Source organism: Loxodonta africana, chromosome 10 (genome assembly GCF_030014295.1).
Source record: "Loxodonta africana isolate mLoxAfr1 chromosome 10, mLoxAfr1.hap2, whole genome shotgun sequence".
Taxonomy (NCBI): domain Eukaryota; kingdom Metazoa; phylum Chordata; class Mammalia; order Proboscidea; family Elephantidae; genus Loxodonta; species Loxodonta africana.
Window position 1 is genome coordinate 2,626,429 of NC_087351.1, and position 23,728 is coordinate 2,650,156.

Genomic DNA, 23,728 nt, shown 5'->3' on the forward strand with positions numbered 1-23,728 from the left:
CTAACATTATGGTTAGAGTTAGATTTAATGTTAGGGGTTGGGTTAGGTTTAGGTTTAGGTTTAGGACTAAGGTTAGCGTTAGGGTTTGGATGAAGTTTAGGATAGGGTGAGGGTTATTTTTAGGGTTAGGGCTAAACTTTGGGTTTGTGTTCATGTTAGTGCTAAGGTTAGGTTTAGGGTTCAGGTTAGGGTTAGTGGTTATGTTCAGATTAGGTTTAGGTTTAGGGTTAGTGTGAAGTTTAGGTTAAGGGTGAGGGTTAGGATAAGGGTTTGCATTAGGGTTTGGATTCTAGTTAGTGTTAGAGTTTAGGTTTAGGGTGTTAGGGTTAGGTTTATGGTTAGGGAAGGGTTAAGTTTAGGGTTAATGTTAGGGTTAGCGTTAGATTAGGGTTACTGTTCGTCTTCGGGTTAGGGTTAGGGATAATGTGAGGGATAGATAGCATAAGGTTTAGGGTTGGGGATACGGTTAAGGGTTAGGTTTAGGTTTACATTGAAGGTGAAGGTTTAGGGTAATTGTTATGGTTAGGGTTAGAGTTAGAGTTAGGCTTATGGTTAGGGTGAAGTTTCAGTTAATAGTCAGGGTTAGGGTTAAGGTTAGAGTTATGCTTAAGGTTAGTGTCAGGGTTAGGTTTAAGGTAGGGGTAAGGTTAGGGTTTAGGCTAGGTTTACGGTAAAGGGTAGGGCTAGGTTAGGGTTAGGGTTAGGTTTAGAGTTAGAGTTAGTGCTAGGGTTTAGGCTTAGGGTTAGGGTCAGGTTTAGAGTTATTGTGAGGGTTAGGGTTAAGTTCGAGTTAAGGTTAGTGTTAAGTTTAGGGTTAGGGTAAGGGTTAGGATTAGGTCAAGGTTAAGGTTAGGATTAGGGATAGGGGTAGGATTAGGGAAAGGGTTAGCGATTCATGTGATGGTTAGTGTTAGGTTTACAGTTTAGCTGATGTTTTAGAGTGTTATGGTTAGGGGTATGGTTAGAGTTAGGGTTAGGGTTAGGTTTAGGGTTAGGGCTAGACTGAGGGGACAGTTTAGGGTTAGGTTTAGTTTCAGGTTAGGCTTAGGCTTACGTTTAGGGTGAAGCATAGGTTAAGGATGAGGGTTAGGACTAGTGTTAGCGTTACGTGTTTGCGTTAAGGTTAGGGTTAGATTTAGGGTTAGGGTTAGTATTAGGGTCAGGTTTATGTGTTTGGGTTAATGCTAGGGTCAGGTTTAGGCTTAGGTTTAGGGTTAGGGCTAGGGTTCAGTTTAGGGTTAGTGTTAGGGTGCATTTCAAGTTAAGGGCGAGTGTTGAGCTCAGGTTAGCGTTAGGGGTTAGGGTTAGGGTTAAGGTTAGGATTAGGTTTAGGGTTAAGTTTAGGTTTATGCTTAGGTTTAGAGTACATGTTAGGGTTAAGTGATTGTTAGGTTTAGGGCTAGGTTAAGGTTAGAGATAGGGTTAGGTTAAGGGTTGGGGTTAGGTTTAGATGTTAGGGTGAGGGTTAGTTCTAGGTTTCCATTTAAGCTGAGTGTGTAGGGTAAGTTTTAGGGTTAGGATTAGGGTTAGGGTTAGAGTTAGGTTCAGGTTTGGGTTAGGTTTATGGTTAGGATTAGGGTTAGGGTCAGGGTTAGGCGGAGATTTAGTGTTATATTTAGTTTTAGGGTTAGAGTTAGGGTGAAGTTTATGTTAAGCGTGAGGGTTAGGGTTAGGGGTTAGGGTTCAGGTTATGGTCCGGGTTAGGGTTAGGTTTACGTTTAGGGTTAGGTTTAAGTTTAGTTTTATTTTTGGTTAAGGTTAGGGTTTGAATGAAGTTAGGGGAGATTTAGGGTCATGGTTAGGGTGAATTTTGGTTAAGAGTGAGGGTTCGGTTTAGGGTTAGGGTTAGGTTTACGTTTAAGGGTAGGCTTAGGCTAAGGATTAGGGTTAGAGTTAGGGTTAGGGGTTAGTGTTTCAGTTTGATTTACGGTAGAGTTATATTTAGGGTTAAGTTTAGGGTTAGGGTAAGAGTTAAAGTTACGTTTACAGTTAAGATGAGGGTTTTGGGTAAGTGTTAGTGTTAGGGTAAGGCTTAGTGCTAGGGTTAGGGTTAGAGTTAGGGTTAGGAGTTAGGGTTTGGTTTAAGATTATGGTAGGGTTAAGGTTAGGTTAGGGTTAGGATTACCATTAGGTTTAGGGCGAAGGATAGGGTCAGAGTTATTGTAAGGGTTTGGATGAGGGTTACAGGTTGGCCAAGGTTAAGGTTAGGGTTAGGTTTAGGGTTAAAGTTAGGGTTAGCTTTAGGATAGAGATAGGGTGAAGTTTAAGATAGGGTGCGGGTTAGGTTTAAGGTTATGGCTAAGGTTTGGGTTAGTTTTCAGGTTATTGTTAAGATTATGTTTAGGGTTAGGGTTAAGTTTATGGGTTCTGGTTAGTTTTAGGGTTAGGTTTAGATTTTAGGTTAGGGTTATTTACAGTGTTACTGTTAGGGTTAGGGTTATGGTTTGTGTCAGGCGTTGTGGTTGGGATGAGGGTTAGGTTTAGGGTTAGGTTTGGTTAGGGTTAGGATTATGGTTATGGTAATGTGTTAGGAGTTAGAGGTGTAGTTTAGGGTTAGGGTTTGGGTGAGGGTTTTGGTTAGGCATTGTGGTTCTGGTCATGGTTAGGTTTGGTTTAGGGTTAGGGTTAGATTTATGATTCGGTTTCGGGTTAGTGTTAGAGTTAGGGTGAGAGTTAGGGTTAAGGTTTGGGTTATGCTTTGGTGTTATGCGTTAGGGTTTGATTTCAGGTTCGGGTTATCCTTAGGGCTTAAAGGTTCAGGTGAGTGTTAGGGTTAGGCTTAGGGATAGCTTTAGGGTTAGGGTTCGGGATACAGTTAGGGGTTAGGTTGAGGGTTACGGTTAGTTTTACAGTTAAGGTGAGTGTTCAGGGTAAGTGTTATGGTTATGGTTAGAGTTAGGGTTAGGGTTCGGGTGAAGTTTCAGTTAATAGTGAGGGTTACGCCAAAAGTTAGGGTTAATGTTAGAGTTAGGGTTAAGGTTAGCGTTAGTGTTAGGTTTAGGGTAGGTAAGGTTAGGGTTAAGACTAGGTTTACGGTAAAGGGTTGGGCTGGGTTAGGGTTAGGGTTAGGTTTAGAATTATACTTAGTGCTGAGTTTAGGGTTAGGGTTAGGGTCAGGATTCGAGTTATTGTTTGGTTTAGGTATAGGTTTTTTTAGAGATAAGGTTAGGTTTAAGTTTAGGTTTAGGGGAAGGGTTAGGTTTACGTCAGCGTTAGGTTTAGGATTAGGGATCGGTTAGGGTTTGTGAAAGGGTTAGGGGTTCGTCTGAGGGTAAGTGTTAGGTTTACAGTTAAGCTGATGTTTTAGGGTGTTATGGTTAGGGTCATTGTTAGGTTTAGCGTTCGGGCTAGAGTTAGGTGATAGTTTAGGGTTAGGTTTAGTTTTAGGGTTAGGCTTAGGCTTAGGTTTAGGGTGAAGTTTAGGTTAAGGATGAGGGTTATGTTTAGGGTTAGTGTTAGGGTTAGGTGTTTGGGTTAAGGTTAGGGTCAGTTTAGGGTTCGTTTTAGAGTTCGGGTTAGCGTTAGGGTTCGGGTTAGGTGTTTGGGTTAACGTTAGGGTCAGGTTTATGTTTGCGTTTAGGGTTAGTGTTGGGTTCGTTTTAGGGTTAGTGTTTGGGTGAAATTTAAGTGAAGAGTGAGGGTTGAGCTTAGGGTTAGGGGTTAGGGTTAGGGTTAAGGTTAGTTTTAGGTTTAGGTTTAAGATTAGGTTTAGGGTTAGGTTTAGGGTAAGTGTTAGGGTTAAATCATGGTTAGACTAGGGCATGGTTAAGGTTAGAGATAGGGTGAGGTTAAGGGTTGGGGTTAGGTTTAGATGTTAGGGTGAGGGTTAGTGCTAGGTTTCCATTTAAGTTGAGTTTGTAGGGTAAGTTTTAGGGTTGGATTAGGGTTAGAGTTAGTGTCAGGGTTAGGGTTAAGGTTCGGGTTAGGGTTAGGTTTATGGTTAGGATTTGGGTTACGGTCAGGGTTAGGGGGAGATTTAGTGTTATGTTTAGTTTCAGGGTCAGGGTTAGGGTGCAGTTTAGGTTAAGGATGAGGGTTAGGGTTAGGTTTAGTGTTAGGGTTAGGTGTTTGGGTTAAGGTTAGGGTCAGGTTAGGGTTAGGGTTAGGGTTAGGCTTACTGTTAGGGTTAGGTGTTTGGGTTAATGTTAGAGTCAGGTTTAGGGTTAGGTTTAGAGTTAGGATTAGGATTCGGTTTAAAGTTAGAGTTCGGGATAGGGTGAAGTTTAATTTAAGGGTGAGGGTTGAGCTTAGGGTTTGGGGTAGGGGTTAGGGTTCAGGTTAGGATTAGGTTTAAGGTTAGGTTTAGGGTCAGGTTTAGGGTAAGTGTTAGGATTAAGTCATGTTTAGGTGTAGGGCTAGGATAAGGTTAGAGATAGGGTTAGGTTAAGGGTTGGGTTTAGGTTTAGATGTTAGGGTGTGGGTTAGTGGTAGGTTTCCATTTAAGCTGAGTGTGTAGGGTAATTTTTATGGTTAGGATTAAGGTTAGAGTTAGGGTCAGGGTCAGGGTTAGGGTTAAGTTTAGGGTTAGTTTTATGGTTAGGATTGGGTTAGGTTCATGGTTGGGGGAGATTTAGTGTTATGTTTAGTTTTAGGATAGGGTAAGGGTGAAGTTGATGTTAAGCGTGCGGGTTAGGGTTAGGGCTAGGGGTTATTGTTCAGATTAGTGTCAGGGGTAGGGTTAGGGATAGGTTTAGGGTTTGTTTTAGTTTTGTTTAAGGTTAGGGTTTGAATAAAGTTAGGGTAGGTTTAGGGTTATGGTTAGGTCTGGGCTAAGGATTAGGGTTAGAGTTAGGGTTAGGGGTGTTTTGGTTAGGTTTAGGGTAGGGTTTTATTTAGGGTTAGGGTAAGAATTAGAGTTACGTTTACACTTAAGGTGAAGGTTTTGGGTATGTGTTACGGTTAGGGTTAGGGTTAGAGTTAGGATTAGGGTTTAGGGTTAGGTTTAATTTTATGGTAGGGTTAAAGTTAAGGTTAAGGTTAGGTTGGAGTTAGGGTAGGGTTAGGATTAGGATTAGGTTTAGGGTGAGGTTTAGGGTCAGAGTTATCGTAAGGGTTAGGTGTAGGGTGACTGGTGGGCCAAGGTTAAGGTTAGTGTTAGGTTTAGGGGTAGGGTTAGGGTTAAAGTTAGGGTTAGCTTTAGGTTAGGGATAGGGTGAAGTTTAAGATAGGGTGAGGGTTAGGGTTATGGCTAAGGTTCGGGTTAGTTTTCGGGTTAGTGTTAAGGTTACGTTTAGGGTTAGGGTTAAGTTTATGGGTTGTGTTTAGTTTTAGGGTTAGGGTTAGATGTTAGGTTAGGGTTAAGTTCAGTGTAACAGTTAAGGTTACGGTTTGTGTTTGGCATTGTGGTTGGGGTGAGGTTTAGGTTTAGGGTTAGGGTTGTGTATGCTTAGGATTATGGTTATGGTAAGGTGTTAGGGGTTAGAAGTGTAGTTTAGGGTTAGGGGTGGGTGAGGGTTCTGGTAAAGCATTGTGGTTCTGACCATGGTTAGGTTTGGTTTAGGGTTACGGTTAGGTTTATGATTAGGTTTCAGGTTAGTGTTCGAGTTAGAGTTAAGGTTTGGGTTAGGCTTTGGTGTTAGGGGTTAGGGTTTGGGTTAGGGTTAGGGTTATTGTTAGGGCTCAGGGGTTCAGGTTAGTGTTAGGGTTAGGGTTACGGATAGCATTAGGGTTTAGGGTTGGGGATACGGTTAGGGGTTAGGGTGAGGGTTATGGATACTTTTACAGTTTAGGTGAGGGTTTAGGTTAAGTGTCATCATTAGGGTTAGAGTTAGGGTTATGGTTAGGTGTAGGGCAATATTTAGGTTTAGGTGCCGGTTTAGTGTTAGAGTCAGTGGTCAATTTAGGGTCAAGGTTAGATTTAGGCTTAGGGTTAGGTTTAGGTCTAGGGTTAGGATTAGGTTTAGGGTTAGGTTCAGGGCTATTGTAAGGGTTAGGTTTAGGGTTACATTTGGACTAGCATTATGGTTAGAGTCATGTTCAAGGATTGGGTTTGGGTTAGGTTTAGGTTTAGGGTTTGGATGAAGTTTAGGATAGGGTGAGGGTTATTTTTATGGTTTGGGCTAAAGTTTGGTTTTGTGTTCAGCTTAGTGTTAAGGTTAGGTTTAGGGTTCGGTTTTGGGTTAGGGGTTATGTTTAGGGTTTGGGTTACGCTTTGGTTTAGGGTTAGTGTGAAGTTTAGGTTAAGGGTGAGGGTTAGGATAAAGGTTAGCATTAGGTTTATGGTAAGGTGTTAGTGGTTAGAGGTGTAGTTTAGGGTTAGGGTTTGGGTGAGGGTTCCGGTTAGGAATTGTGGTTCTGGTCATGGTTGGGTTTGGTTTAGGTTTATGATTAGGTTTCGGGTTAGTGTTAGAGTTAGGGTGAGAGTTAGGGTTAAGGTTTGGATTAGGCTTTGGTGTTAGGGGTTAGGGTTTGTGTAAGAGTTAGGGTTATCGTTAGGGCTCAGGGGTTTCAGGTTAGTTTTAGGGTTAAGGTTAGGGATTGCATTAGGGTTAGGTTTGGGGGATACTGTTAGGGGTTAGGGTGGGGGTTACGGTTAGTTTTACAGTTAAAGTGTGGGTTTAGGATAAGTGTTATGATTAGGGTTAGAGTTGGAGTTATTTTTAGGTTTAGGGTTAGGTGTAGGGGAAGATTTAGGTTTAGGTCCAGGTTTAGGGTTAGAGTTAGTGTTCTCTTTAGTGTCAAGGGTGCAGTTAGGGTTAGGTTAGGATTAGGTCTAGGGCTAGGATTAGGTTTAGGGTTAATTTCAGGGCTATTGTAAGGGTTAGGTTTAGGGTTACAGATGGACTAGCGCTATGGTTAGAGGTAGGTTTAAGGTTAGGGTTTGGGTTAGGTTTAGGTTTAAGGTAGTGTTAGAGTTTGGATGAAGTTTAGGATAGGGTGAGGGTTATTTTTATGGTTAGGGCTAGAGTTTGGGTTTGTGTTCAGGTTAGCTTTAAGGCTAGGGTTCAGGTTAGGGTTAGGGGTTATGTTTAGGGTTAGGGTTATGTTTTGGCTTAGTGTTAGTGTGAAGTTTAGGTTAAGGGTGAGGGTTAGGATAAGAGTTAGAATTAGGGTTAGGATTATAGTTAGTGTTAGAGGTTAGATTTAGGATGTTAACGTTAGGTTTATGGTTAGGGTTGGGTTAGTGTTAGAGTTAGGGTTAGATTAGGTTTAATGTTCGTGTTTGGGTTAGGGATAGGGTTAGGGATAGCATTAGGTTTAGGGTTGGGGATACGGTTAGGGGTTAGGGTGAGGGTTGTGGTTAGGGTGTGGGTTAGGGTTAGGTTTACAGTTAAGGTGAGGGTTTAGGGTAAGTGTTATAGTTAGGGTTCGAGTTAGAGTTTGGGTTAGGTTTAGGGTGAAGTTTCAGTTAATAGTCAGGGTCAGGGTAAGGGTTAGGGTTAAGATTACAGTTAGGGTTAAGTTTAGTGTTAGGGTTAGGGTTAGGGTAGGGGTAAGGTTAGGGTTAAGGCTAGGTTTAGAGTAAAGGGTAGGGCTAGGTTAGGGTTAGGTTTAGAGTTAGAGCTAGTACTAGGGTTTAGGGTAAGAGGTAAGGTCAGGTTTAGAGTTTTTGTTAGTTTTAGGGTGGAGTTAAGGTTAAGTTTAGCGTTAGGGTAAGTGTTAGGTTTAGGTCAGGGTTAAGGTTAGGATTAGGGATAGGGTTAGGGTTAGGGAAAGGGTTAGGTGTTCGTGGGAGGGTTAGTGTTAGGTTTACACTTAAGCTGATGTTTTACAGTGTTACGGTTAGGTCAGGGTTGTAGTTAGGGTTAGGATGAGGTTTAGGTTTAGGGCTATATTTAGGGGATAGTTTAGGGTTAGGTTTAGTTTTAGGGTTAAGGTTAGGCTTAGGTTTATCTTGAAATTTATGTTAAGGATGAGGGTTAGGGTTAGCGTTAGGGTTAGGTGTTTGGGTTAAGGTTAGGGTTAGGTTTAGGGTTTGGGTTAGGGTTAGGTGTTTCGGTTAATGTTAGGGTCAGGTTTAGGGTAAGGGTTAGGGTTCGGTTTAGGATCAGGCTTAGGGTTAGGGTTAGAATCAGGGTTAGTGGTTAGGGTTAGGCTTAGGGTTAAGGTTAGGTTTAGGCTAAAGATCAGGATTTGATTTCGAGTTAGGTGTTAGTGTTTCGGTTAGGTTTAGGGTAGGGTTATATTTAGGGTTAGGTTAAGAGTTAGATTTATGTTTACAGTTAAGGTGAGAGTTTTGGGTAAGTGTTACATTTAGGGTTAGGTTTAGGGCTAGGGCTAGGGTTAGGTTAGATTTCGGGTTACAGGTTAGGGTTAGGTTTAAGTTTATGGTAGGGTAAAGTTAGGGTTAAGGTTTGGTTAGGGTTAGGGTCAGGGTTAGGATTAGGATTAGGTTTAGGGTGAGGGTTAGGGTCAGAGTTATTGTAAGGGTTAGGTTTGGGGTTACAGGTGGGTCAAGGTTAAGGTTACGGTCAGGGTTAAAGTTAGGGTGTGCTTTAGATTAGGGATAGGGTGAAGTTTAAGATAGGGTGAGGGTTAGGGTTATGGCTAAGGTTTGCTTGAGTTTTCAGGTTAGTGTTAAGGTTATGTTTAGGGTTAGGAATAAGTTTATGGGTTCTGTTTACTTTTAGGGTTGGGGTAGATTTTAGGTTAGGGTTAAGTTCAGTGTTACGGTTAGGGTTAGGTTTACGGTTTGTGTTAGGCATTGTGGTTGGTGTGAGGATTAGGTTTAGGATTAGGGTTGGGTAGGGTTAGGATTCTGGTTATGGTAAGGTGTTAGGGATTAGAGGAGTAGTTTTGGGTTAGGGCTTGGGTGAGGGTTCCGGTTAGGCATTGTGGTTCTGGTCATGGTTAGGTTTGGTTTAGGGTTAGGGTTAGTTTTATGATTCGGTTTAGGGTTAGTGTTAGAGTTCGGGTTAGGCTTTGGTGCTAGGGGTTAGGTTTTGGGTTAGGGTTAGGGTTATGTTTAGGGCTTAGGTTTTCAGGTGAGTGTTAGGGTTAGGTTTAGTTTTAGGGTTAGGTGCAGGGTAAGTTTTAGGTTAAAGTCCTGGTTTAGGGTTAGATTTAGTGTTCTATTTAGGGTCAAGTTTAGAGTTCGGGTTAGGTTTAGGATTAGGTCTATTGTTGGGATTAGTGTTAGGGTTAGGTTCAGAGGTATTGTAAGGCTTAGGTTTAGGGTTACAGATGGACTAGCTTTACGGTTAGACTTAGGTTTAAGGTTAGGGGTTGGGCTAGGTTTACGTTTATGGTTATGGTTAGGGTTAGGATTTGGTTGAAGTTTAGCATAGGCTGAGGGTTACTTTTAGGGTTAGGGCTAGAGTTTGGGTTTGTGTTCAGGTTAGTGTTATGGTTAGATTTAGGGTCCAGTTTAGGGTTAGGGGTTATGTTTAGTGTTAGGGTTAGTTTTAGGTTTAGGATTAGTGTGAAGTTTAGGTTAAGGGTGAGAGTTAGGGTTAGGGTTAGGATTAGGGTTAGTGTTAGACGTTAGGTTTAGGCTGCTAGTTTTAGGTTTATGGTTAGGGTAGGTTTAAGTTTAGGGTTAATGTTAGGGTTAGTGTTAGATTAGGGTTACTGTTCGTGTTAGGGTTACAGTTAGGGTTAGGGATAGCATTAGGTTTAGGGTTAGGAATATAGTTAGGGGTTAGGGTGAGGGTTGGGGATATGGTGAGGGTTAGGTTTAGGTTTACAGTTAAGGTGAGGGTTTAGGGTAATTGTTATGGTTAGGGTTAGAATTAGGGTCATGGTGAAGTTTCAGGTAATAGTGGGGTTCAGGGTTAATGTTAGATTTAGGGTTAAGGTTAGTGTTAGGGTTAGGTTTAGGTTAGGGTTAAGGTAGCGGTCAGGTTAGGGTTAAGACTAGGTTTACGGTAAAGTGTAAGGCTAGGTTAGGGTTAGGTTTAGAGTTAGTGCTAGGGCTTAGGGTTAGGGTTAAGGTCAGGTTTAGAGTTATTGTTAGGTTTATGGTTAAGGTTAGGGTAGAGTTAAGGTTAAGGTTAAGTTTAAGGTTAGGGTAAGAGTTAGGTTTACGTCAGGTTTAGGGTTAGGATGAGGGATAGGGTTAGGGTTAGGGAAAGGGTTAGGGTTTCGTGTGAGGATTAGTGTTATGTTTACATTAAGCTGATGTTTTTGGGTGTTACAGTAAGGTTTAGGGTTAGAGTTAGGTTAGGTTTAGAGTTAGGGCTAGAGTATGGTGATAGGGCTTTAGGCTTAGGTTTAAGGTGAAATTTAGGTTAAGGATGAGGGTTAGGGTTGGGGTAGGTGTTTGGATTAATGTTAGGGTCAGGTTTAGGGTTTTGGTTTAGAGTTCAGGTTAGATTCAGGGTTAGGGTTAGATTTAGGTTTAGGGTTAGGGTTAGGTTTAGTGTTAGTTTAGCTTAGGGTTAGGGTTTGAATGAAGTTAGGGTAGGTTTAGGGTTATGGTTAGGTTGAAATTTTGGTTGAGTGTGAGGGTTTGGGTTAGGGTTAGAGTTAGGGTTAGTGGTTAAGGTTAGGTTTATGGTTAAGGTTAGGTTTAGGCTAAGCATTAGGGTTAGAGTTAGGGTTAGTGGTTAGTGTTTCAGTTAGGTTTAGGATAGGGTTATAATTAGGGTTAAGTTTAGGGTTACGGTAAGAGTTAGATTTACCTTTACAGTTAAGGTGAGGGTTTTGCGTAACTGTTACGGTTAGGGCTAGGTTTAGGGTTAGAGTTGGGTTAGGGGTTAGGTTTAGGTTAAGTTTATGGTAGGCTTAGAGTTAGGGTTATGGTTAGGTTAGGGTTAGGGTCAGGGTTAGGATTAGAATTAGGTTTCGGGCCAGGGTTAGTGTCAGAGTTATAATAAGGGTTAGGTTTAGGGTTACAGATGGGCCAAGGTTAAGGTTAGGGTTAGGTTTAGGGGTAGGATTAGGGTTAAAGTTAGGGTTAGTTTTAGGTTAGGGATAGGGTGAAGTAAAGTAGGGTGAGGGTTAGGGTTATGGCTAAGGTTTGGGTTCATTTTCAGGTTAGTGTTAAGTTTATGTTTAGGGTTAGGGTTAAGTTTATGGGTTGTGTTTAGTTTTAGGGTTAGGGTTAGATTTTAGGTTAGGGTTAAGTTAAGTGTAACAGTTAGGGTTACGATTTGTGTTAGGCATTGTGGTTGGGGTGAGTGTTAGGTTTATGGTTAGGGTTGGTAGAGTTAGGATTATGGTTATGGTAAGGTGTTAGGGTTTAGAGGTGTAGTTTAGGGTTAGGGTTTGGCTGAGGGTTTCGGTTAGGCATTGTGGTTCTGGTCATGGTTAAGTTTGGTTCAGTGTTAGGGTTAGGTTTATGATTAGGTTTCGGGTTAGTGTTAGAGTTAGGGTGAGGGATAGTGTTAAGGTTTAGCTTAGGTTTTGGTGTTATAGGTTAGGGTTTGCGTTAGGGTTAGTGTTATCTTTATGGCTTAGGGGTTTCAGGTTAGTGTTGTGGTTAGGGCTAGGGTTAGCATTAGGGTTAGGGTTGTGGGCTACGGTTAGGGGTTAGAGTGCGGGTTACGGTTAGTTTTACAGTTAAGGTGAGGGTTTAGGTTAAGTGTTATGATTAGGGTTAGAGTTCGAGTTAGGGTTAGGTTTAGGGTTAGGGTTAGGTGTTGGGTAATATTTAGGTTTACGTCCAAGTTTAGGGTTAGAGTTAGTGTTGTATTTAGGGTCAGAGCTAGTGTTCTATTTAGGGTCAAGTTTAGAGTTAGGGTTAGGTTTAGGATTAGGATTATGTTTAGGGTTAGGGTTAGGTTCAGGGCTATCGTAAGGGTTAGGTTTAGGGTTTCAGATGGACTAGTGTTATGGTTAGAGTTAGGTTTAAGGTAAGGGTTTTGCTTAGGTTTAGGTTAAGGCTAAGGTTAGGGTTAGGGTTTGGATGATGTTTAGGCTAGGGTGAGGGTTATTTTTATGATTAGGGCTGGAGTTTGGGTTTGTGCTCACGTTACTTTTAAGGTCAGGTTTAGGGTTTGGATTAGGGTTAGGGGTTATGTTTAGGGTTAAATTTACGAATAGGGTTAGTATTAGTGTGAAGTTCAGGTTAAGTGTGAGGGTTAGGATAAGGGTTAGGATTAGGGTTAGAATTATAATGTTAGAGATTAGGTTTAGGGTGTTAGGTTTAGGTTTATGGTTAGGCTAGTCTTAAGTTTAAGGTTAATGTTAGGGTTAGGATTAGATTAGGGTTACTCTTCGTGTTAGAGTTAGGGTTAGGGATAAGTTTAGGGATAGCATTAGGTTTAGGGTTGGGGACACGGTTAAGGGTTAGGGTGTGTGTTAGTGTTAGGTTTACCGTTAAGGAGAGGGTTTAGGTTAATTGTTATAGTTAGGGTTAGAGTTAGGGTTAGGGTTAGGGTGAAGTTTCAGTTAATAGTGAGGGTTAGGGTTAAGGTTAGAGTTAGGGTTAAGGTTAGTGTCAGGATTAGGTTTAGGGTTAGGGTTACGGTAGGGGTAAGGTTACTGTGAAGGCTAGGTTTACAGTAAAGGGTAGTGCTGGGTTAGGGTTAGGGTTACGTTTAGAGTTATTGTTAGGCTTAAGTTTAGGGTTAGGGTAGAGTTAATTTTAGGGTTAATTTTAGGGTTAGGGTAAGGGTTAGGTTTAGTTCAGGGTTAGGGCTAGGATTAGGGATAGGGTTAGGATTGGGGGATGGGTTAGGGATTCGTGTGAGGGTTAGTGTCAGGTTTACAGTTAAGCTGATGTTTTAGGGTGTTACAGTTAGGGTTAGGGTTAGAGTTAGGGTTAGGATTAGGTTTATGCTTAGGTTTAGGGTTAGGGTTAGGGTCAGGGTTAGGTGGAGATTTAGTGTCATGTTTAGGTTGTTTTTTTAGTTTTAGGGTTAGGCTTAGTGTGAAGTTTATTTTAATTATGAGGTTTAGGGTTAGGGGTTAGGGTTAGGTTATGTTTAGTTTTAGGTTTGGGGTTAGTGTTAGCGTTAGGGTTAGTTTTAGTTTTGGTTAGGGTTTGAATGAATTTAAGGTAGGTTTAGCGTTATGGTTAGGGTGAAATTTTGGTTAAGGGTGAGGGTTTGTTTTAGGTTTAGGGTTAGTGTTAGAGTTAGGGTGAGTGTTTAGGTTTAGGTTTAAGGTTAAGTTTAGGTTTGGGCTAATGATTAGGTTTAGAGTTAGGGTTAGGGGTTATTGTTTCAGTAAGGTTTAGGGTAGGGTTCTGTTTAGGGTTAAGTATAGTGTTAGGGTAAGAGTTAGAGTTCCATTTACAGTTGAGTATTTTGGGTGTTACTGTTAGGGTTAGGGCTAGGGTTACAGTTAGAGTTAGGGTTAGAGGTTAGGGTTAGGTGTAAGTTTATGGTAGCCTTAATGTTAGGTTAAGGTTAGGTTAGGGTTAGGGTCAGGGTTAGGATTAGGTTTAGGGTGAGGGTTAGGGTCAGAGATATTGTAAGGGTTAGGTTTAGGGTTACAAGTGGGCCATGGTTAAGGTTAGGGTTAGGTTTAGGGTTAAAGTTAGGGTTAGCTTTAGGTTAGGGATAGGATGAAGTTTAAGATAGGGTGAGGATTAGGGTTATGGCTAAGGTTTGGGTTAGTTTTCGGGTTAGTGTTATGGTTATGTTCAGGGTTAGGGTTAAGTTTATGGGTTGTGTTTAGTTTTAGGGTTAGGGTTAGATTTTAGGTTAGGGTTAAGTTTAGTGTAACAGTTAAGGTTACGGTTTGTGTTAGGCATTGTGGTTGGGGTGAGGTTTAGGTTTAGGGTTAGGGTTGTGTATGCTTAGGATTATGGTTATGGTAAGGTGTTAGGGGTTAGAAGTGTAGTTTAGGGTTAGGGGTGGGTGAGGGTTCTGGTAAAGCATTGTGGTTCTGACCATGGTTAGGTTTGGTTTAGGGTTACGGTTAGGTTTATGATTAGGTTTCAGGTTAATGTTCGAGTTAGAGTTAAGGTTTGGGTTAGGCTTTGGTGTTAGGGGTTAGGGTTTGGGTTAGGGTTAGGGTTATTGTTAGGGCTCAGGGGTTCAGGTTAGTGTTAGGGTTAGGGTTACGGATAGCATTAGGGTTTAGGGTTGGGGATACGGTTAGGGGTTAGGGTGAGGGTTATGGTTACTTTTACAGTTTAGGTGAGGGTTTAGGTTAAGTGTCATCATTAGGGTTAGAGTTAGGGTTATGGTTAGGTGTAGGGCAATATTTAGGTTTAGGTGCCGGTTTAGTGTTAGAGTCAGTGGTCAATTTAGGGTCAAGGTTAGATTTAGGGTTAGGGTTAGGTTTAGGTCTAGGGTTAGGATTAGGTTTAGGGTTAGGTTCAGGGCTATTGTAAGGGTTAGGTTTAGGGTTACATTTGGACTAGCATTATGGTTAGAGTTATGTTCAAGGATAGGGTTTGGGTTAGGTTTAGGTTTAGGTTTAGGGTTTGGATGAAGTTTAGGATAGGGTGAGGATTATTTTTATTGTTAGGGCTCGAGTTTGGTTTTGTGTTCAGGTTAGTATTAAGGTCAGGTTCAGGGTTCGGGTTAGGGTTGCTGTTATGTTTAAGGTTAGGGTTAGGTTTAGCGTTAGTATGAAGTTTAGGTTAAGGATGAGGGTTCAGACAAGTGTTAGGATAAGGGTTAGGGTTTTAGTTAGTGTTAGACGTTAGGTTCAGGGTGTTAGGGTTAGGTTTTTGGTTAGGGTAGGCTTAAGTATAGGGTTAGTGTCAGGGTTAGGGTTAGATTAGAGTTCCTGTTTGTATTAGGGTTAGGGCTAGGGTGAGCGTTAGGTTTATGGTTGCGGAAATGGTTAAGGCTAGGGTGATGGTTAGGGTTAGGTTTACATTTAAGTTTTTGGTTTAGGTCAATTGTTAAGGTTAGGGTTAGGGTGAAGTTTCAGAAAATAGTGAGAGTTAGGGTTAAGGTTAGAGTTAGGTTTAAGGTTAGTGTTAGGGTTAGGTTTAGGGTAGGGGTAAGGTAGGGTTAAGGCTCGGTTTACGGTAAAGTGTTGCTCTAGGTTAGGGTCAGGGTTAGGGTTAGAGTTAGAGTTAGAGTTATCGCTAGGGTTTAGGTTGAGGGTTAGGGTCAAGTTTAGAGTTATTGCTACGTTTAGGGTTAGTGTTACGGTAGATTTAGGGTTAGGGTTAAGTTTAGGCATACAGTACGGGTTAGGTTTAGGTCAGGTTTAGGTTAGGATTAGGGATAGGTTAGGGTTAGGGAAAGAGTTAGGGGTTTGTGTGGTTGTTAGTGTTAGGTTTATACTTAAGCTGGTGTTTTAGGGTGGTAGGGCTAGGGTTAGGCTTAGAGTTAGGGTTAGATTTAGGGTTAGGGCATAGTTTAGGGTTAATTTTGCTTTAGGGTTAGGTTTAGGTTTTGGTTGAAGATTAGGTTAAGGATGAGGGTTAGGGTTAGTATTAGGGATAGGTGTTTGGGTTCATGTTAGGGTCAGGTTAACGGTTAGGTTTATTGTTATGCTTAGGATTCGGTTTAGGGTTAGGCTTAGAGAGAAAAGACTCATGGTAGTCGTTTTCTGGATGAGGAACGAGTATGCAGTGTTGGCCTTAAGCTGTTGTGAAGGCTCGTTTTGGCCCAGGGAAAACAAAGCGCCTGGGGAAATCCTATCAAACCCTGGTGTCTTTCCACAGTTCAAAGTGTGGAACTGAAGACTCTTTTCCAAATTAAAGAGCGCACAGGCAACAGCAGCCCGCACGTTTCTCAGTGAAAGGGAGAACTCCCTGACTTCATCCAGTCCTCTGAGCAAAGCAGGCAGAGGGAGAGAAACTTTCTTTCCTTCCTCTTTCCTGCAATGAATTCCTCCTTTGCTCTTACAACCGCAAGGCTTCTTCTGAAAAAGTATATCACGGTGCATTTATCCTTCCAGAGGAGCTACTACATAGTTTTAGTTTCAAGAGATTGTGAGAACACCCAGGAGAAAAGGCCTTTTCGTATTCTCCTTTCTGCCTGAATTCGGTCAATTCACACTTGCCAAAGAAAAGTTTCCTCGCACAAAATACAAAGCAGTAACTCTCTCCTGGCAGAGTAAATCCTGTGCAGTGTTGCCCTGATGAGATACTGTTGGTACAGTGAGGCCCAGGGAAAACACAGTGGGCAGAGAAATCCTGGCAAAGCCGTATGTTTCCCCACATAAATGTATGTCACATTCAGTTACTTGCCAAAAACAGAGCTCAGAGGCCACATCAGATTTTAGTATCTCCGAAAAAAAGAACACTGTGACTTCATCCATTCCTCTGACGAAAACAGTTAGAAGGAGAAAACAGTCTTTCGGTTTCGCTTTCCCGTAGTGAGCTCGGCAAATCTGCCCTTCGCAAAGGGAAGTTTTCCTCTGGAGAACTGCCTTGCGGTAGCTTTATTCTGGAAGTGGAACGAGTATGCTTTAAGCTATTGTGAAGGCTGTTTTTGGCCCAGGGAAAACAAAGCGCCTGGGGAAATCCTAACAAACCCCAGGACCTTTCCACAGTTCAAAGTGTGGAACTGCAGACTCTTTTCCAAATAAGAAAACACAGAGGGAACAGCATCCTGTATGTTTCTCAGTGGAAGGGAGAACTCCCTGACTTCATCCAGTCCTCTGAGCAAAGCAGGCAGAAGCAGACAAACTTTCTTTCCTTCCTCTTTCCTGCAATGAATTCCTCATTTGCTCTTGCAAACGTATGGCTTCTACTGAAAAACTGCCAATCCTAACCCTAACCCTAACCTTAACACTAAACCTAAACCTAACCCTAACCTGACCCTAACCTTAACCCAAACACCTAAGCAAACACTATCCCTAACCCTAACCCTCATCCTTAACCTAAACTTCACCCTAAACCTAAACCTAATCCAAACCCTAAAACTAAACCTAAACCTAAACTATCCCCTCACTCTAATCCTAAACCTAAACCTAACCCTATCCGTACCTCTAACCCTGACCGTAACCATAACACCCTGAAACATCAGCTTAACTGGAAACCTAACACTAACACTCACACGAACCCCTAACCCTTTCCCTAACCTTAACCCTATAACTCATTCTGACTCTAACCCTCACCTAAACCTAACCCTTACCGTAACCCTACCCATAAGCCTAACTTTTACTCTACCCTAACCCTATCCTAAGCCTAACAATAACTCTAAAACTAACACTAACCCTAACCCTAAACCCTAGCACTAACGCTAAATTTAAACCTAAGTGTAACCGTAACCCTCAACCTATCTTAAAATTCACCCTATCACTAACCTAAAGGTAACCCTAACTTTAACCCTAACCCTACCTCTAAACCTAACTCTAACCTTAACATTAACACATCTGTAACCCTAAACATAACCCTTACAATAATTCTGGCCCTAACCCTCAACCTAAAGCTAATACTAATCCTAACCCTGACCCTAACCATTACCTAACCTTAACCCTACCATGAACTTAAACAAAACACTAAACCCTAACCCTAACTCTAACCTTAACCCTAGCCCGAACCCAAACCCTAACGCTAACTCTAACTATGACTCTAACCCACACCCTAAAACTAATCCTAAACCCTAGCACTAACACTAACTCTAAACTTGACCCTAAACCTAGCTTCGCCCTACCCTGTACTGTAAACCTAGCCTTAATCCTAACCATACCACTACCCTAACCCTAACTCTATCTCTAGCCCTAACCCTAACTCTGACCCTAACCCTAACACTAACCTAACCCTAACTCGAACTCTAACCCTAACAATAACAGTTGCCCTAAACCCTCACTTTAACTGGAAACCTAAACCTAACCCTCACCTGAACCCCTAACTGTATCCCCCATCACTCACCCTAATGCTATCCCTAACCCTAACCCTAACCAGAACCCCTAAGCCCTAATGATAACCCTAACCCTAAAACAAAACCTAACCCCTAACACCAAAGCCTATCCAAAAACATAACGCCAACTCTAACCCTAACTCTAACACTAACCCTAAACCTAATCATAAACATAACACTAACCCTAAACCAAACCTAACCATGACCAGAACCACAATGCCTAACCGGAATCTTTACCCAAACCCTAACCCTAAACTACACCTCTAACGCCTAACACCTTACCATAACCATAATCCTAACCCTATCCAACCCTAACCCTAAAACTAACCCTCACCCCAACCACAACGCCTAACACAACCATAACCCTAACTTTAACCGTAACACTAAACTTAACCCTAACCTTAAATCTAACCCTAACCCTAAAAGTAAACACAACCCCTCAACTTAACCCTAACCCTAAACATAACCTTAACACTAACCTGAAAACAAGCCCAAACCTTAGCCATAACCCTAATCCTCACCCTATCTTAAACTTCACCCTATCCCTAACCTAAAACTCACCCTGACTTTAACCCTAACCCTACACGTAAACCTAACCCTCACCTTAACCTTGTCCCACCTCTAACCCTAAACCTAACCCTTACAATAACTCTGACCCTAATCCTCACCCTAAACCTAATTCTAATCCTAACCCTGACCCTAACCTAACCATGACCTTATCTTTAAGCCTACCATAAACTTAAACCTAACCTCTAACCCCTAACCCCTAACCCTAACTCTAACCCTAACCCTAGCCCTACCCCAACCTTAACCGTAACACTTACCGAAAACCCTCAACTTAACTGCAAATATAACTCTAAGTCTTACCCTAACCCTAAACTTAACTCGAATTATAACCCTACCCTAAACCTAACTGAAACACTAACCCTTAACCCTAACTCTAACCCTAATCCTTAACGTAAACTTAAACTGAACCCTAAACCTAATCCTAACCACTAACCGTAACTCTAAAAATAAAACTTACCCAAATGGAACCTTCACCCTTAACCAAAATTTCACCCTAACCGTAACTCTACATCTACCATAACTTCATTAAAAGCCTAATCCTAACCAAAACTAAAACTAACCCTAACACTAACCCTAAACCTAACGCTAAACCTAAACTTAACCCTAACCCTGAACCTAACTTGTACCCTAACCCCTAACCCTAAACCTCACGCTTAACATAAACTTCACCTAACTCTAACCCTAAAACTAATGTAACACTAAATCTCCCCTAACCCTGACCCTAACCCTAGTCCTAACCATAAACCTAACCCTAACCCTAAACTTAACACTCACTCTGACCCTAACTCTAACTGTAACCCTAATCCTAACCCTAAAACTTACCGTACACACTCAGCTTAAATGGAAACCTATCACTAAAACTCACCCAAACATCGAAACCTAAACCCAACTCTTAACCCAACCCTATCTCTAACCATAACCTAGTCCTAAACCTAGCCATGACTTAACCCTAACACTTACCCTAACCCTAACTCTACTCCTAACCTTAACCCTAAACTTAATCCTAACCTTAACCCTAACGCCTAACGCTAAACCTAAGAGCAACACTCACCCTTAACTTAAACTTCACCTTAACCTTAACACTAACCCTAAACCCGACTAACCCAAACACTTAGCCCTAAACCTAAAACTAAGCCTCAACCTAAACCTAACCCTAACCCCCAAAAAACCACAACACTAACCCACTAAAAAACAACCCTAACCCCCAACAAAAACAACTCTAACCCCCTAACAGAAACAATCCTAACCCCCTAACAACAAACAACCCTAAACTCCTAACAATAACAACTGTAAGCCCCGAAAAAACAACCCTAACCCTCTAACAAACAACCCTAACGCGCTAACAACAAACAACCCTATCCCACTAAAAACAAACAACACTAATTCCCTAAGAACAGACACTAACACAGTAACAACAAAGAAACCTAAACCCTAACAACAAACAACCCTAACCCCCTAACAAGAAACAACCCTAAACCCTTAACAAAACAACACTAACCCCGAAAAACAAACAACCCTAATCTCCAACAACAAGCAACCCTAACGCACTAACAACAAACAACACTAATCCCCAACAACAAACAACACTAACCCCCTAACAACAAACAACCCTATCCCAACAACAAACAATCCTAACTCACTAACAAAAAACAAAAATAACCCACTAATAACAAACAACACTAACCCCCAACAACAAACAACTCTAACCCCCAACAACAAACTTAACTCTCTAACAACAAACAACACTAACCCCCTAACAACAAACACCCCTAACCCACGAACAACAAACAAAACTAACCCCCTAACAAAAAACACTAAACCCCTAACAAAAAACAACCCTAACCCCCAAAAACAAACAACCCTAACACCCAACCACAAACAGCACTAACCCAGTAACAACAAAAAACACTAACCCCTAACAACAACCAACACTTACCCACTAAAAACAAACAATACTAACCCCCAACAAGAAACAACCCTAATCCCCTAACAACAAACAACCCTAACCCCCTAACAACAAAGAATTCTAAACCCCTAACAACAAACAACACTAAGCCCCTAACAACAAACAACCCTAACCCCCTAACAACAAACAACCCTATCCCCCTAACAACAAACAACCCTAAACCCCAAACAACCAACAACACTAACCCCCTAACCACAAACAACACTAACACCCTAACAACAAACAGCACTAAACCTCAACAAGAAACAACCCTAAACCCCTAACAACAAACAACACTAACCCCCTAACAACAAACAACACTACCCCCTAACAACAAACAACCCTAACCTTCTAACAGCAAAAAACCCTAACCCCATAACAACAAACAACCCTAATCCCCTAACAAAAAACAACCCTAACCCACTAACAACAAACAAAACTAACCCCCTAACAAACAGCACTAAACCCCTAACAACAAACAACCCTAACGACCTAACAACAAACAAACCTAACCCACAAACAACAAACAACCCTTACCCCCTAACAACCAACAACACTAACCCCCTAACCACAAACAACACTAACCCCCTAACAACAAGCAACACTAACCCCCTAACAACAAACAACACTAAAACCCTAACAACAACCACCTCTAACCCCCTAAGAACAAACAACACTAACCCCCTAAGAACAAACAACCCTAACCCACTAAAAATAAACATCACTAACCCCCAACAACAAACAAGCCTAAACCCATAACAAGAAACAACACTAACCCCCTTACAACAAACAACCCTAACCCCCTAACAACAAACAACCCTAACCCACTAAAAACAAACACTAACCCCAACAAGAAACTACCCTAACCCCATAACAACAAACAACCCTATCCCTCTAACAACAAACAACCCTAACCCCGTAAAACGAAACAACCCTAAACCCGTAAAAAAAACAACACTGAACCCCTAACAACAAACAACACTAAGCCCCTAACAACAAACAGCACTAACCCACTCACAACAAAAAGCACTAACCCCCTAACAACAAACAACCCTAAATCCCTAACATCAAACAACACTAAACCCCTAACAACAAACAACCCTAACCCTCTAAAAACCAACAACACTAACCCCCTAACCACAAACAACACTAACACCCTAACAACCAACAGCACTAAACCCCAACAAGAAACAACCTTAAACCCCTAACAGCAAACAACACTAACCCCCTAACAACAAACAACACTACCCCCAACAACAAACAACCCTAACCCTCTAACAGCAAACAACCCTAACCCCATAACAACAAACAACCCTTACGCCCTTTACAACAAACAACGCTAACCCCCTAACAACAAACAACCCTAACCCACTAACAAGAAACAACCCTAAACATCTAACAACAAACAACCCTAACACCGTAAAAAGAAACAACCCTAAACTCGTAAAAAAAAAACAACACTGAACCCCTAACAACAAACAACACTAACCCCCTAAGAACAAACAATCCTAACCCCCTAACAACAAACAACACTAACCCCCTAAAAACAAACAACCCTAAAACCCTACTAACAAACAACACTGAAACCCTTAAAACAAAAAACACTAAGCCCCTAACAACAAACAGCACTAACCCAGTAAAAAGAAAAAATACTAACCCCCTAACAACAACCAACACTAACCCCCTAACAACAAAAAACACTAACACCCTAACAGGAAACACCGCTAAACCCCAACAAGTAACAACCCTAAACTCGTAACGACAAACAACACTAACCCCCTAACAACAAACAACACTATCCCCCAAACCACAAACAACACTAACCACCTAACAACAAACAACAATAACCCCCTAAGAACAAACAATCCTAACCCCCTAACAACAAACAACACTAACCCCCTAAAAACAAACAACCCTAAAACCCTACTAACAAACAACACTGAAACCCTTAAAACAAAAAACACTAAGCCCCTAACAACAAACAGCACTAACCCAGTAAAAAGAAAAAACACTAACCCCCTAACAACAACCAACACTAACCCCCTAACAACAAACAACACGAAAACCCTAACAACAAACACCAATAAACCCCAACAAGAAACACCTCTAAACCCCTAGCAACAAACAACACTAACCCCCTAACAACAAACAAGACTAAAACCCTAACAACAAACAACACTACCCCCTAACGACAAACAACCCTAACCCCCAACAACAAACAACCCTAACCCCATAACAACCAACACTAACCCCCAAACACAAACAGCACTAACCCAGTAACAACAAAAAACACTAACCCCCTAACAACAACCAACACTTAACCCCTAAAAACAAACAACACTAACCCCCTAACAAGAAACAACCCTAATCCCCTAACAACAAACAGCCCTAACCCCCTAAGAACAAACAACTCTAAACCCCTAAAAACAAACAACACTAACCCCCTAATATCAAACAAAACTAACCGCCTAACAACAACCAAACCTAAGCCACTAACAAGAAACAACACTAACCCCCAACAAGAAACTACCCTAACCCCGTAACCACAAACAACCCTAACCCCCTAACAAAAAACACCCCTAAGCCGCTAACAACAAACAACACTAACACCCGAACAACCAGCAACCCTAAACCCCTAACAATAAACAACACTAACCCCCTAACAACAACCAACACTAACCCCCTAACAACAAACAACACTAACCCCCTAACAACCAACAACACTGACCCCCTAGACACAAACAGCACTAACCCACTAAGAACAAAAAACACTAACCTACTAACAACAACCAACACTAACCCCCTAACAAACAAACAACACTAACACCCTAACAAGAAACACCGCTAAACCCCAACAAGTAACGACCCTAAACCCGTAACGACAAACAACACTAACCCCCTAACAACAAACAACACTAACCCCCAAACCACAAACAACACTAACCCCCTAACAACAAACAACAATAACACCCTAACAACAAACAATCTTAACCCCCTAACAACAAACAACACTAACCCCCTAAAAACAAACAACCCTAAAACCCTACTAACAAACAACACTGAAACCCTTAAAACAAAAAACACTAACCCCCTAACAACAACCAACACATACCACCTAAAAACAAACAACATTAACCCCCTAGCAAGAAACAACCCTAATCCCCTAACAACAAACAACCCTAACCCCCTAAGAACAAACAACTCTAAACCCCTAAAAACAAACAACACTAACCCCCTAGCAAACAACCCTAACTCCCTAACAACAAACAACCCTAACCTCCTAACAACAAGCAATAACACCCTAACAACAACCAACACTAACCCCCTAACAACAAACAACGCTAACACCCTAACAACAAACACCACTAAACCCCAACAAGAAACAACCCTAAACCCCTAACAACAAACAACACTAACCCCCTAACAACAAACAACACTAAAACAATAACAACAAACAACCCTAACCCCCTAACAACCAACACCACTAACCCCTAACCACAAACAACACTAACCTCCTAACATCAAACAACACTAACCCTCTAACAACAAACAATCCTAACCCCCAAGAAACAAACAACACTAACCCCCTAAAAACAAACAACCCTAAACC